Source organism: Rutilus rutilus (genome assembly GCF_951802725.1).
Source record: "Rutilus rutilus genome assembly, chromosome: 4".
Lineage (NCBI taxonomy): Eukaryota > Metazoa > Chordata > Actinopteri > Cypriniformes > Leuciscidae > Rutilus > Rutilus rutilus.
The window spans coordinates 3,175,945-3,191,008 of record NC_140212.1 but is presented as its reverse complement, the minus strand read 5'-3'; positions in this window follow the sequence as shown (position 1 = coordinate 3,191,008).

The window sequence follows — 15,064 nt, the reverse complement described above, 5'->3', positions numbered from 1 at the left end:
GAGTCTACGGTGTCAATGGGTGTTTTGGATGGTGTTTTATGGAGACCTTCGTGTTATATAATAGAAAAAGCTTTTGCTGGGTTTGAACCCATGTCTTCATTGCAGTATTAGCTGCAGGTAACGTGTGTTTAACCACTGCACCATCATGGCTCTCACTTTTGATTAAGGAGTTTGGATCATCTTTTTGGATGTACGATGTGACGCATGTAAAAGGGGGATTTGAACTCATGACTCCAAGATTAAAACGCAACACTTTATCTCCTGAGCCACTGAGTCTGAGATGCTGATGGGTGTGTTGGGCTGAGCTTTATTGAGGGCTTTGTTTTCTATAATGACAATATTAGAAATTGCAGGATTTGAACCAGGAACTCATTGTATGACAGGAAAGTGTTTTACCACTGAGCCACAGATTTTTTGAGGGCTTTGTTACAGAAATATATAGTGAAAATATTAGTAATGGGTAATACATTTCATATAAGCAGTAGTGGGATTCAAACTCAGGACTCCACGATCTATATCAGAACGCTTTACCGCTTGAGCCACTGAATCAGAAGTAATAATGGGAAAATGTTTGCAATTGTGGGACTTCATCCAAGAACCCCACATATGAGAGGCAAGTGACTCTCAACTCCAGTCCTCGTGACCCACTGCTCTGCACATTTTGTATGTCTCTCTCATCTGACACACTCAGTTCAGTTCATGGAGTCTCTCCTAATGAGCTGATGATCTGGTTCAGGTGTGTTAAATAAGGGAGACATACAAAATGTGCAGAGCAGTGGGTCACGAGGACTGGAGTTGAGAACCACTGATCTACAGCATTAATGTAAGCAATAGGGGGATTCACAGGAAACTTGTGTTTAAAGCACAAGGCTTTATTTCTGAAGCCACTAAGCTTTATTTGGTCAGTTTGCATTTGGAAACAGTCTTGATACACTTTGTTGGATATAATGCCCACAATTAAACACAAGCAATAATGGGATTTGAACTCAGGACAGTTCATCATCCACAGAGCCTGCAACGATCATGAGGCAGATAGTGTTTGTAATGCAGACAAGTGTATTTGTGTTTACATTTAGTCATTTAGCAGACGCTTTTGTCCAAAGCTACTAACAATTTAGGACTAAATTAAGTGAGTCGTCGTGAAGAGGCAAAAACAACACAAGAAGTGCTCAAAATACAAAGTTCAGGCATTGTTCAGAGTAGCTGAACAATGTATTTGTGTTCTTTGCTTTGTCAGAATTTACTGGATCAAGAACATGAATCGCTTAATAATTTCCTCCACATTATCTGTGTACATTTGTATGACAAAACTTTAGTATTTCTTCTGCTCATGCCTGAACCTGGATCAGTCACATGTACAACATAAAATATTAACCAATTAAACACTGACAACACATACATGACTAGTAAATATAATTGGTTTATTCAAGTTAAGAGTTTATATGAATTAGAAACACAGAGTCCAACACACCTGTCTGGAAGTTTCTAGTAAAGCTAAAGACCTTGATCAGCCGCTCCAGGTGTTTTTAATGAGGTTGGAGCTAAACTCAGGAAAGTGGCTCACCGGGAACAGGATTAGACGCCCCTCTTTCCTCCAACTGCTGTTTTCAGTTATTAATGCAGATACACTTACTGTCCACAAGGATGAGACACACTGATCTCGGAGGACTCTGAGATTCACCTCCTCCTCATCAGTGACACAGAGGAAGATCCCCTCATTGAGTCTGTTGTGGAAAACTGGAGAACATTTCACATGCTGCTGTATTTTCAGAAAAACAATGCTTCTATGGATGTTTCTCATTCATTTAATAAAGAAAACCCCACAGTCTAATGGCTGTGTTGTTCTTTAAATATCATACATTAGATTTAGTAAGTACATACTATAGTTTTCTGTTCATGCTTTCATACTGCTGTGGTTCATGCACACACGCTTATTGTCCACAAGGCGGCGCTGAAACACTGATCTGAAACTTTCAAATGCATGTTAATAAATGAACGAGTGAAAACTGCCTTTAAACACAATTTAATGTTTAGTCGTTGTATCATTTTTTTAAAACTGTGAACAACTGTAACAAACAATACTTCAAATAGATTAAAACAAATAAACTTAACCGATAGACAAACTAAAAGAGTCAGAACTTTCGTCGCGCACATGTGTGTTTACTCTAGAGACGTGTGACTTTCAGCAGAACATTTGATCTGCCTTTCTTACCCCATCAGAGGAGAGCTGATCTGACTCAGATCCTGACAGAATCATACATTAGTTCAACTATATGACAATTAAATGTGTCAACTCTCTCACCCAGACCGAAAGTTCACTTACCCAGAACACCAGTTTAGCTCTACAGTGCTGATAGAATGACAGAAACTGAAGCGCAGTTCTTCATCCGCTCCACTGGGCGGCGTGAGCGGGTTTCACTGTCAGAGCGACTCCTTCGGGTCCTTGACAACATTGTCGCTTGATGACAGTCGCTACAACACATGCAGATCACAGCTATTAGTATCAAACAACTGGACACATTTCAGCAAATAAACCGACATACAGTCCGATAAAATGCGGGAATCGAGTGTCACGCTATTCACCAGTAAGTAACTTTGCACAAAGAGAATTTGTAAAGTAAACGAGTTGCTCTGTCGGGTAATTTAGTCTTTGTTTACATTCTGCTCTATTGCTGAACTCCCTCAGACCTTCAGAACTAATGGATCGGTAGTTGTTGAGTTACTGTTATAATCTTTGAATGAATCGCCTCCCGATATTCATATTAATAAGTAGAATTATATGGTGTTTTGTTGTGTGTTGTTGTTGTTGTAGTCTTACTGTAGTAATCTACTGGACTGATGTTAGTTAATAGAGTCAGCTGGAGTGAGAAGCTCTGATGTTTCTGCTGCTTCAGGCTTTTGTAGAGCTGCAGTGATTTTACTTCTGATGAAAAGCATCATAAATACAGTCCAGAACAGATCAGGGCTAACACCATGTGCTGGAAACCAGCCTTTTAGGATTACTCTTGTTTATTGTGAAGGAAAGTCTGGTCTTAATATGAATTGAATTAAAAGATTATTATTGATACAGCATCACTGAAATATAATATACTCAGCAATATATTTTTCACACTGTACAGCTTTAGGCTTTCAATTGATTCCATTTTCATTTATTAGCTAGTCTTTAGACTAACTTTGACAGGCTCATTTTTTAGATGTAGAATATGGAGTAATTGTTGTTTTTATATATGTGTTTCCTTACAGAAGGAATGTGTTTGAAGCATTACATCCCGAGCTCAGAGTCGTGTGACAGACATTGACTGTAATGATGGACTTCTGCTCATGGACAGGTAATGTATATGATGTGTGATTGTGTGTTTTAGTGTGCTAAACATGTAGGTTCCCATCACTTTCTTTCTGAAGGGCCACTCCTTTGAAAAGCAAATGATGGGAACCTAAACGGGTGGGGAAGGGACGGGGAGTGACATTTTTTATATACTAATAATTTTTTGTTCCCTGTTGTCCAAGAGCATAACCGCTGCTGGTGACTGTGCCGGAAGCTCCGGGGGGAGACCGCACTGGTATCCCCCTCGTTTGGGCGCGCCACTCACACTCACACGCACACACTCCTATCGCAGAGACCCGACTGGGATTGAACCAGCAACCTCTGAACCGTGAGGCAGCGCTCTTACCTGTGAGCCACAGATCTCTTGTCTCTTCATGTGAAGGAACTTCTATTTCACTATTATCCTGAGAGTTTCCAATAAAGCAGTTAAAGTGAGATTTGATCTTGTGTCTTCATCACAGTCTTGTCCTCTGAGAGTGTGTGTGTTTATCCACTCACCCATCATGGATTTCACAACAATAACTGTTTTTTGGGACTCCTTGTCTAATGAGAATAATTGAAAGTCAGCAATAGTGGGATTTGAACTCAGGACGCTGTGATTGAAACACAACGCTTTCTCTCCTGAGCCACTGAGACTGCAGAGATGAGGAGCGTTTTCAACAGGTTTGATCCAGAGCTTTGTGTTAAATGATGAATAAGTTCAGCAAATGTTGGGCTTGAACCAGAACCTTCTGGTTTGTAAGGGAGACAACTATCCACTGAGCCACAGAGCCTGAGATGCACTAATGATGTTTGTGTAGCAGGGATATGTTGTTACACCAGATTATAAACCATTTTATTTATATTTTTATTTATTTTTATTATTTGTTTTGGGGCATTTTATTTTGAAAGAAGTTTGTGTGCTCTTACTAAGGGTAATCATCGCAGTATGCACGTCGGCTGACGTCATACGTAGGAGCGAGCTTCAAACAGCAGTGCAATCGGAGGTTCGTCCTCTTTCCTGCAATGTCTCTTGAGGAGAGGTACGATTTCATGAGCTCCGTGCACTTGATGTTAAATTGAGTTAAAAGTGTTCATGTCAGGTTTAAATAATCATTTGTGAAAGAGTATTCATTGAGATGTTATATTTGACTATTAGTTCGAGTCATTAACTTGTTAAAGTAAGTTTATTTTTGTGCTGTTAATGAGTGAATAGTGCGTTGCGTGAAATGGCGGCGGGGTGTGTGCGTCACAAGTGAGAGATGTGTTAGTGGCTAAGCGTCTTGATTAAATTTTATATATGTGTGTGTATAGAGATGTGTATATTTGGTACGCATACTAAATATATATTCTATTTTATTAATAGATATTGTACATCGCATTTACTGGTTTCTGTAGTTAACTTACTGGTGTATTTAAACATGTATTTTGTGCTTAACAGGTACAGTTAAAAGAGCTGCGGTTTAACAGTGCCTGTCTGTTTATGTGTTTTATCACACAGGTATGTTAATTGAGATCTAAGAAACACTGTAATGCTGTTTTGAATTATTTGCATACAATGACATTTTTGTGAATATATTAATATTATTATTATTATTATTATTATTATTATTATCATTATTAATTATACTATTGCTATTATTACATATATTGTGTGTGGTGAAGTGTGTGTCGCTCTTTCCTGCAATGTCTCTTGAGGAGAGGTACAGTTAAAAGAGCTGCGGTTTAACAGTGCCTGTCTGTTTATGTGTTTTATCACACAGGTATTGTAATTAAATTCATCTTTTGCATGACCAGCTTTGAGTGGAAAATCCTTTTATTTAAAATATTCAAAATAACACAACGCAGAGGAACAACCGCTACAAAACTGGTGCCGTGACCCTTCGATTGGTTGATCGTTGTCGACCGCTGGGATTGCTGACGTCGAGTCTGACTGGAGCTGTGGGGTGCTGGTGGAGAGACGGGACTTCAGTTAACTGTTGCTGTTTCTTCGGTGGTGTCCGGATGTCAGACGGGTTGTGCTGTGTATAGGTGGAGACTGCTGAGACTGCTGATGAAGTGTGTCACGTGAATTCGACGCTGAGATCGCATGTTCAGACTGTTGGTCTCGTGAGTTGTGACTAAGCTGGATCAAGCAAGCAGCGTGCTGGATCATTGAAGAGTGTCACCAGCTTACCTGTTTTTGACTGAACTGTGTAGATCAAGGTACTTTGCATCATCACTTGACTGGGTCTTTGATTGGAGGACTGAGAAACAAGTGAATTTTTTTTTTTCTCTCTTCTTTATTTGTTTCTTCTTTCTCTCTTTTTCTAAGGACAATTGAATTTTTTTTTTTTTTTCTGAGTTAAAACTGGTTCATTACCATTGATTTGGTTGGTTAATATTAATGTGTTTTGAGAGTGTATTCTGACACCTGAGGGGAATGGCTGCTAGACACAGCGATTTGGGGTGGGACAATACATTTACAGCTGGTAGAGGGCGGGGCAGTCTTTTGGATACGCCTGACAAAACTAAGCTGTTTGAGGATCCGGAGTACTGTAGCACAGGCCGGGGTAGAACAATTAGTGGTTCTGCCTATGAAAGAATCGATAGTCGGGGTAGTCCAATCGCTGCAGCCAGTAACTATGAGTTCGCTCCACAGGAGTCAGAAATGTCTGGTCAGATGAGTAACCTCATAAAACAAATTGGTAGTGAGATTGGGCAATCAATTAGAGAAAGTATGATGAGGCCTGAATTTCCTAATTATCCATCCGCTAAGAGGTTCCAAGAAGGTTTCAGTGGCCAGGTGACTGACCAGTCGAATAGTACTGTCATTGATGCTTCAAAAATGAACTTGATCCTGAAAGCTGAGGTGGCAGCACCACCACATTTTAGAGGAGAAAGTTCGGACAAATACTCAATCATGGAATGGGAAGATATGATGAGGGTATATTTGAACAAACTTGAGGTGAAGGATTCTGAAATGGTCGATGAGATAATGAACAGAGTTATGGGGCGGGCCAGAGATGTAATGAGAGTATGGCTGCGCAATGTTTCAACGGCTCCTACTGTTGATTCTGTATTTTCTGTTTTGAAGCAGCACTTCGGGGACCAGAGCAGTTCGGGTATTCCATTGGCTGACTTCTATTCTGTGAGACCATATCCCAGAGAGAGCGCTTGGGATTTTTGGATACGATTAAATAAGGCAGCGGATGTAGCTGAGCAAAGTTTAAAATGGGAAGGTAGGACTCTGGATAACAGGAGCAAAGAGGTAGCAGTTATGTTCATTCGTAATTGCCCTGACAAAGAGTTAGCTTTTGTTTTCAAGAGTAAACCTGTACAGTCATGGACTGCATCAGAAGTCCAAGAGCAACTTGATGAGTTATTGAGAGAACGCAAGTTGACTAATCAAACTGTCAAACAATTTACCACAGTTGTCTCTGAACCAGAAGTGAACGTGACTCCCCCACCATCTAAGTCTGAACAGGGTGCAGGCGTGAATGACGAGAATGCGCTGGACAAAGTCTTAACCTTGCTAGAAAAAGCGTTAGTGTGCAACGCTCAGTCTACACGGGGCCCCTGGCCTAAACAAACAGGGAATAGAAGTCGAGAATGCAGAGTGTGTCGGAGCAGTGAGCACAGCACGACTGCTCATTGTAAAATGTATAACTTGTGTTTCAAGTGTTTTGCAGCTGGACACGTGAGCTACAACTGTGACCGAACAACGTCCAGGGTGGGCTCCGGTCGGCAAACTGAAGTCACACCACAGGGAAACTAGACAGCTCCCTTCGGGCAGAGGACGAGGTGGGGCTGTGTAGTAATTCCTCTGGTGAGACTGATATTGAGTCCGTTTATTCTTTCTTCCGTGAAAGCATTGGCAAAACAAAAACAGTAGTATTTCAGAACAACATGCAAGTTGACCAAAGTAGCAGTTTGTTTTATGCAAGTGTGTTATTGCAGGACAAAGTTGAGCTTCAGGGGATGTTGGACAGTGGCTCCATGGCGACTACTCTGAGCGCTGACGTAGTTCCTCAACTCAGAGACGCTGGGGTGCTGGACCAAGATATCCTGAGTTCTTCTGATATTGTCCTGGTGGGTTGCGGTGGAAAACAAACTAGCCCGGATGGTGTATGCAATCTGAAGCTTGAAGTTTATGGGGTCAGTTTCAATGTACCGGTTCTGATTGTGAGGGGTCAAAAAGACCCAATTATACTCGGCACAAATGTCTTGAAGCCTCTAATAAGTCAGATGAAGCATACAGAGCAGTTTTGGAGGGTGGTAAACAGACCAGACACGGCTATACAATCGGAAAATAGCCAATTTTTGCGCATGCTTTCTTGTATTGAGAGATGGAGGGGTGATTTGATTCCTGACAGGGTGGGTACTCTGAGACTGAGGTCAGCTGTGACACTCCAGCCAAGGAGTGAACACCTTGTTTGGGGTCGTTTGCCCCCAGGGTCGGTGCTGTCTGTAGGGAGCACAGTAGTCATCGAACCAAGTACTTCACGTTGCGTGCATCGGAATGTGTTGGTTGGGAGGGTTGTTTCACCTTTGTGGGGTGATGGTTGGCTGCCAGTAAAAATGATCAACCCGACCAATTCAGAAATTTTGTTGAGGAAAAACGCGAAGGTGGCCGATGTGTATCCTTGTGTTGCGTTAGAGGACCTCGAACAAACGACTGACTGGGTGGTTAGCCAAAATGCTGGTTTGGTACGTTCTGACAAGTCGTGTGGTAGCCTAACTGTGAGGGACTCTACATGTGGATCAAGTTCAGTGGGTGACAGCAGGTTGGATGACCTGGGGTTGAACAATCTTAATGTCAAAGATTGCGAGGTGTCATCCTTTTGGCAAAACAAGCTTGTTGACCTAGTCGAGAAATATGAGTGTGTGTTTTCCAGGCACAGTTTGGACTGTGGTGAAGCAAAGGGGTTTTGTCATCGTATCAGAGTTACAGATGACAAGCCCTTTCGCCTTCCATACCGCCGTCTTTCTCCCGCCCATTACTTGAAGTTGAAAGAGACCTTAGACGAAATGGAGGAGAAGGAAATTATAAGGAAATCGAGCAGTGAGTTTGCGTCTCCATTGGTCTTAGTGTGGAAGAAAAATGGTGACTTAAGGATATGCACTGATTTCCGATGGTTAAACGCTCGCACGGTGAAGGATGCTCATCCTCTTCCTCACCAAGCAGATGTCCTTGCAGCGTTGGGTGGGAACGCGTACTTTAGTACCATGGATCTGACTTCTGGGTATTATAACGTCCCGTTGCATGAAGATGACAAGAGGTTCACGGCGTTCTGTTCACCATTGGGGCTCCATGAATATAATCGATTACCCCAGGGATTGTGCAACAGCCCAGCCACATTTATGAGAATGATGCTGACTGTGTTTGGTGACCAGAACTTTTTGAGCCTTCTTTGTTATTTAGATGATTTATTGGTTTTCGGGAAGTCTGAGGAAGAGAGTTTGGAAAGGCTTGAGATGGTGTTTCGGCGTCTAAAAGACCACAATTTGAAATTGTCTCCTTCAAAGTGTAGGTTTTTGAGGAAGTCTGTAAAATTCTTGGGTCATATTGTGTCTGAAAAGGGGGTGGCCAGTGATCCAGCAAAAATTGATGCCATTGTGAGTATATCTGAAAAAGATTTGATGGAGAGTGATTGTGTTACGCCATCAGCAAGTAAAATCAGGTCCTTCTTAGGTATGGTGGTGTACTACCAGCATTTCATAGAAAATTGTTCCATGGTGGCTAAACCCTTGTTTCAGCTTTTGACAGGACAAAAAAGACCCAGAAAGGGAAGAGGTGTGAAAGGATTGAAAAGAAGTCGTACACTTTCTCCGGCGGATTGGACTGATGAGTGCAGAGCAGCTCTGGAGAGTTTGAAGTCTGCTTTGGTGAGTCAGGTTTTGCTTGCGCACCCAGATTTTTCTAAGCCGTTTCTGTTGTCTGTGGATGCCTCCACTAGTGGGTTAGGGGCTGTTTTGTCGCAGGTTCAGGAGGGATGTGCTGTGGCAAGGCCTATTGCTTTCGCGTCAAAATCTTTGAATCATGCGCAGTCAAAGTATCCAGCACATAGACTTGAGTTTTTGTCAATGAAGTGGGCTATTTGTGATAAATTCAGCCATTGGCTGCGGGGACACAGGTTTACTGTGTGGACTGATAATAACCCACTTAAGTACATCCTCACAAAACCCAAGTTGGATGCGTGTGAACAACGGTGGGTAGCGAAGCTTGCGCCTTATGACTTTGACATTCAGTATATCCCTGGACCGAAAAATGTCGTGGCAGATGCATTAAGCAGGGTACCGTTTGTGACTTTGGGAATTTTGCACAGATTGACAAGGACACCTTATGATATTTTGTTGCATGAGGCCGAGTCTGTCGCTGTTGAGCGGGTGCAAGACATGTTCCATTTTTCGTGTGAGCGTCCGAATGGCGAAGAGGTAGAGGGCCTGTTGGAGTCTACAGATGTAGGTGGAAATGTGAATGTAGGGTCCACTCAACTAACTGGAAAAGTCTCTCACCAAGATTTGTCAGCTGTTCTTCATTCTCACTGTAACTGGGAGCATGGTGCAGCCATTAGGAGTATGTCGTTTGTGCAGCATTTAGAGAGTTTGGGGGATATAGAGCAGAGTGAGTTCCCTAATCTTACCCATGATGAATTGCTGGTGAAACAGAGTCAGGATCCTGCGATTGACAGAGTAAAGTTTTTTGTGGAAAGAGAAAGACGTCCGTCTCGCAGAGAAAAAGTGTTTGAGTCTAAAAGAACTGTGAAGATACTGCGCCAATGGGGTAAACTTACCTTAAGGTTGGGTGTTTTGTACAGAGTTTCTAAGAATCCAGTGTCTAAGAAAAAGACTTACCAGTTTGTGGTGCCGACAGCTCTTCGAGGTACTGTTCTGAAGGGGGTGCATGATAACGCTGGTCATCAGGGTCAGCATCGCACACTATGGTTGGCTAGGCAACGATTCTTCTGGGAGTCTATGGAAGAGGACATAAAGACATACGTTAATGAGTGTAAGAGGTGTATTTTGAGTAAAAGGCCTGAACCAGAGGCAAGGGCTCCACTTGTGTCAATTCACACGAGTGCCCCTCTTGAAATGGTGTGTATTGACTTTTGGTCAGCGGAAGATTCTAACAACAAGACGGTTGATGTGCTAGTGGTCACTGACCATTTCACAAAGCTCGCTTGTGCTTATGTGTGTCCGAACCAGACTGCAGAAGCTGTTGCACGTGTCTTGTGGAACAAGTTTTTCTGTATTTATGGGTTTCCGGGTCGAATACATTCCGACAGGGGCGCGAACTTTGAGAGCTCACTCATGGTCGAACTGTTGAGATTGTCGGGTGTGGGAAAATCGCACACAACCCCATATCATCCCATGGGTAACGGACAAACGGAGAGATTTAATCGTACTCTAGGGGATATGATTCGTTCGCTGCCTTCAAGATCTAAAGTCAAGTGGCCACAGATGTTGAACACTCTTACTTTCGCGTACAATTGTACGAGACACGAGACCACTGGGTTTCCACCATTTCTCTTGATGTTCGGCCGAACACCAAGATTACCAGTGGATGTTCTGTTTGAAAATGTCATGTTGCATAGTGAGACTGTTAATGTTCACAAGTATGTTCAGTCTCTTGAGAAAGACTTAAGGGAAGCAATGGCAATTGCACAAGAGCATACTAAAAGGCAACAAGCAAAACAAGCGGAGTATTATGATCGGAAGGGTAAAGGTCATTCTCTTGAGTTGGGTGACAGAGTACTCCTGGCGAATAAGGGTGAACGTGGGAAAAAGAAGTTAGCAGACAGATGGGAAAAGGTGGTGTATGTTGTTGTGGGAAAGAGGAGTGATCTGAACACTTACCAGATAAGGAATCCTGGGACGGGTCGTACCAAGACGGTACATCGTAATCTATTGATGCCTGTCAATTTCCTGCCGGTGCCAGCTTGGAATGATGGTAGTGATGGTGGTGATGTTGTGGATTCCACTGTCTGTGGCTCATGTGATGAAGTTGATCAAACTCAGAGTGATGATCGGACCTCTCGCTGGGTGTTCGATCTTAATGCTGGCACAGATGTGACCAAAATAGGGTCTGTGAAGAGCTCTAATGCTGATCAGAGTGATGCATTTGATGACAATGCTGTGGAATGTGACGCTGAGTTGGACAGTGTACCTGAGTGTAAGACAAATGTGGAAAACATTCCCTCCTCTACTTTGTCTGTATGTTCTTTGGTGTCTGTTGATTTTTCTGTATCAGCAGTTCTAAGTGATAAATGTGCTTCTGAAGTTGACGAGTGTACTTCAACTGTTGCAGAAACTGTTTCAACGTCAAGTGTACAAAATCAGCAAAATGTAAGAGTCCCTGGTCTACAGGAGGGTTATATGTCAAGATTTGGGAGACTCATTAAGCCAGTTAACAGGCTTATACAGACAATGTCTACACAAAGAGTACATGCAATTCATGACATTTGAATGGTTACATTAAGAAGAACAAAAGGGTTTGTTGGAATGAGTTTTTTTTTTTTTGCCTTGTTTCTGTAATTACATGTTTTGTGAGTAATGTACATTAAGAGGTACATTGTTGGTGTCATGAGTAGAACTGTGTATAAGGCATGGTTTTCTATGGGTAATTTGGGGATTAGCTACCCCTGGGTTATCTTAATCTCGAAAGAGATAGTTAAGAACTGAGCAAATCTAATATGATTTCAGAAAAATTGACATCGCTACTTTGGTAAGACTTTGTAGGTCTATGTAATGCAGAATCTGGTGTAAAACAGTGGGGGTGGATGTAGCAGGGATATGTTGTTACACCAGATTATAAACCATTTTATTTATATTTTTATTTATTTTTATTATTTGTTTTGGGGCATTTTATTTTGAAAGAAGTTTGTGTGCTCTTACTAAGGGTAATCATCGCAGTATGCACGTCGGCTGACGTCATACGTAGGAGCGAGCTTCAAACAGCAGTGCAATCGGAGGTTCGTCCTCTTTCCTGCAATGTCTCTTGAGGAGAGGTACGATTTCATGAGCTCCGTGCACTTGATGTTAAATTGAGTTAAAAGTGTTCATGTCAGGTTTAAATAATCATTTGTGAAAGAGTATTCATTGAGATGTTATATTTGACTATTAGTTCGAGTCATTAACTTGTTAAAGTAAGTTTATTTTTGTGCTGTTAATGAGTGAATAGTGCGTTGCGTGAAATGGCGGCGGGGTGTGTGCGTCACAAGTGAGAGATGTGTTAGTGGCTAAGCGTCTTGATTAAATTTTATATATGTGTGTGTATAGAGATGTGTATATTTGGTACGCATACTAAATATATATTCTATTTTATTAATAGATATTGTACATCGCATTTACTGGTTTCTGTAGTTAACTTACTGGTGTATTTAAACATGTATTTTGTGCTTAACAGGTACAGTTAAAAGAGCTGCGGTTTAACAGTGCCTGTCTGTTTATGTGTTTTATCACACAGGTATGTTAATTGAGATCTAAGAAACACTGTAATGCTGTTTTGAATTATTTGCATACAATGACATTTTTGTGAATATATTAATATTATTATTATTATTATTATTATTATTATTATCATTATTAATTATACTATTGCTATTATTACATATATTGTGTGTGGTGAAGTGTGTGTCGCTCTTTCCTGCAATGTCTCTTGAGGAGAGGTACAGTTAAAAGAGCTGCGGTTTAACAGTGCCTGTCTGTTTATGTGTTTTATCACACAGGTATTGTAATTAAATTCATCTTTTGCATGACCAGCTTTGAGTGGAAAATCCTTTTATTTAAAATATTCAAAATAACACAACGCAGAGGAACAACCGCTACATTTGTAAGGTCATTTAGATTTGATCTTGACTTAGGTTGAGGAAAAGATGTTCATCATGTCTGTGGGATTTGATCACAGGTCTCTGTTACAGTGTTGTGCTTTAAGGGCACTCGTTTACCCATTACACCACTGAGTTTCAGACAAAAAATGTGCTTTATCATCTCTTATCTGGTTTGTAGTGTAAGAACAATGAAAAAAAAAAAGTTTGATCAAACAATGATCCTCTTTCACAGAGATTGTGTCGAACTCAGGGCTGGTTTGGTCTTTCACATTAGATTTAATTACTTTTTTCGTAGTTCAGACCTTAAGACATACTTTTTGACATTGTGTAAAAATACTCAATTACAATACTTGATAATCACTGATATTGCAAAGATTAATTATACTTCACTCATTTACTGACTAAATAAAGAGATCTGTTTATACTGAGCTGTTCTTGATGAATAACTTTATTGATTTGTTGAACTGCTTGTTTTTCTCAAGTTGAATTTATATCCAAGCTTATAGTTGCGCCCTCCTGTGGTGATTAGAGTGAATTACAGCGGTGCAAATAAAATCCAAAATAAAATCCAAGAAATATATTAGTTTCGCCCTCCTGTGGTGAGATTGTGAATTACATTGAGTCTAATAAGCAAGTGTAAAATGCGCTACACTTCTGCAAGAGGGTGAGAGCAGAAAAACATATGAACTGCCAATCAGAACTATTTACACTATCTATGTTCCGTCCTGTCTTCTGTTCAAATAAATATATTTGCAAATAAGTAAAAAAACTTTGGCTTATTTGTGCTGAATTTTGTGAATTACACCAAAACAAATTAAGTCCAATGAATTTAAATGTGTTGCGCCCTCCTGTGGTGATTTTTGTGAATTACAATGATGCAAATCGAGTTTAATTAATTAAAATCTTTTTCGCCCTCCTGTGGTGATTTGTGTGAATTACACCGTTGCAAATTGAGTCTAATAAACATAAAAGAGTTTCGCCCTCCTGTGGTGATATTAGTGAATTACACCGTTGCAAATTGAGTCTAATAAACATAAAAGTGTTTCGCCCTCCTGTGGTGATATTAGTGAATTACACCGTTGCAAATTGAGTCTAATGAACATTAAAGTGTTTCTCCCTCCTGTGGTGATTTTAGTGAATTACACTGTTGCAAATCGAGTCTAATGAACATAAAAGTGTTTCGCCCTCGTGTGGTGATTTTAGTGAATTACATATTTGCAAATCAAGTCTAATAAACATAAAAGTGTTTCACCCTCCTGTGGTGATTTTAGTGAATTACACCGTTGCAAATTGAGTCTAATAAACATAAAAGTGTTTCGCCCTCCTGTGGTGATTTTAGTGAATTACACCGTTGCAAATTGAGTCTAATAAACATAAAAGTGTTTCGCCCTCCTGTGGTGATTTTAGTGAATTACATGTTTGCAAATCAAGTCTAATAAACATAAAAGTGTTTCGCCCTCCTGTGGTGATTTTAGGGAATTACACAGTTGCAAATCGAGTCTAATGAACATAAAAGTGTTTCGCCCTCCTGTGGTGATTTTAGGGAATTACACAGTTGCAAATCGAGTCTAATGAACATAAAAGTGTTTCGCCCTCCTGTGGTGATTTTAGTGAATTACATGTTTGCAAATCAAGTCTAATAAACATTAAAGTGTTTTGCCCTCCTGTGGTGATTTTAGGGAATTACACCGTTGCAAATTGAGTCTAATGAACATAAAAGTGTTTTGCCCTCCTGTGGTGATTTTAGTGAATTACACCGTTGCAAATCGAGTCTAATGAACATAAAAGTGTTTCGCCCTCGAGTGGTGATTTTAGTGAATTACATATTTGCAAATAAAGTCTAATAAACATAAAAGTGTTTCGCCCTCCTGTGGTGATTTTAGGGAATTACACCGCTGCAAATCGAGTCTAATAAACATAAAAGTGTTTCGCCCTCCTGTGGTGATTT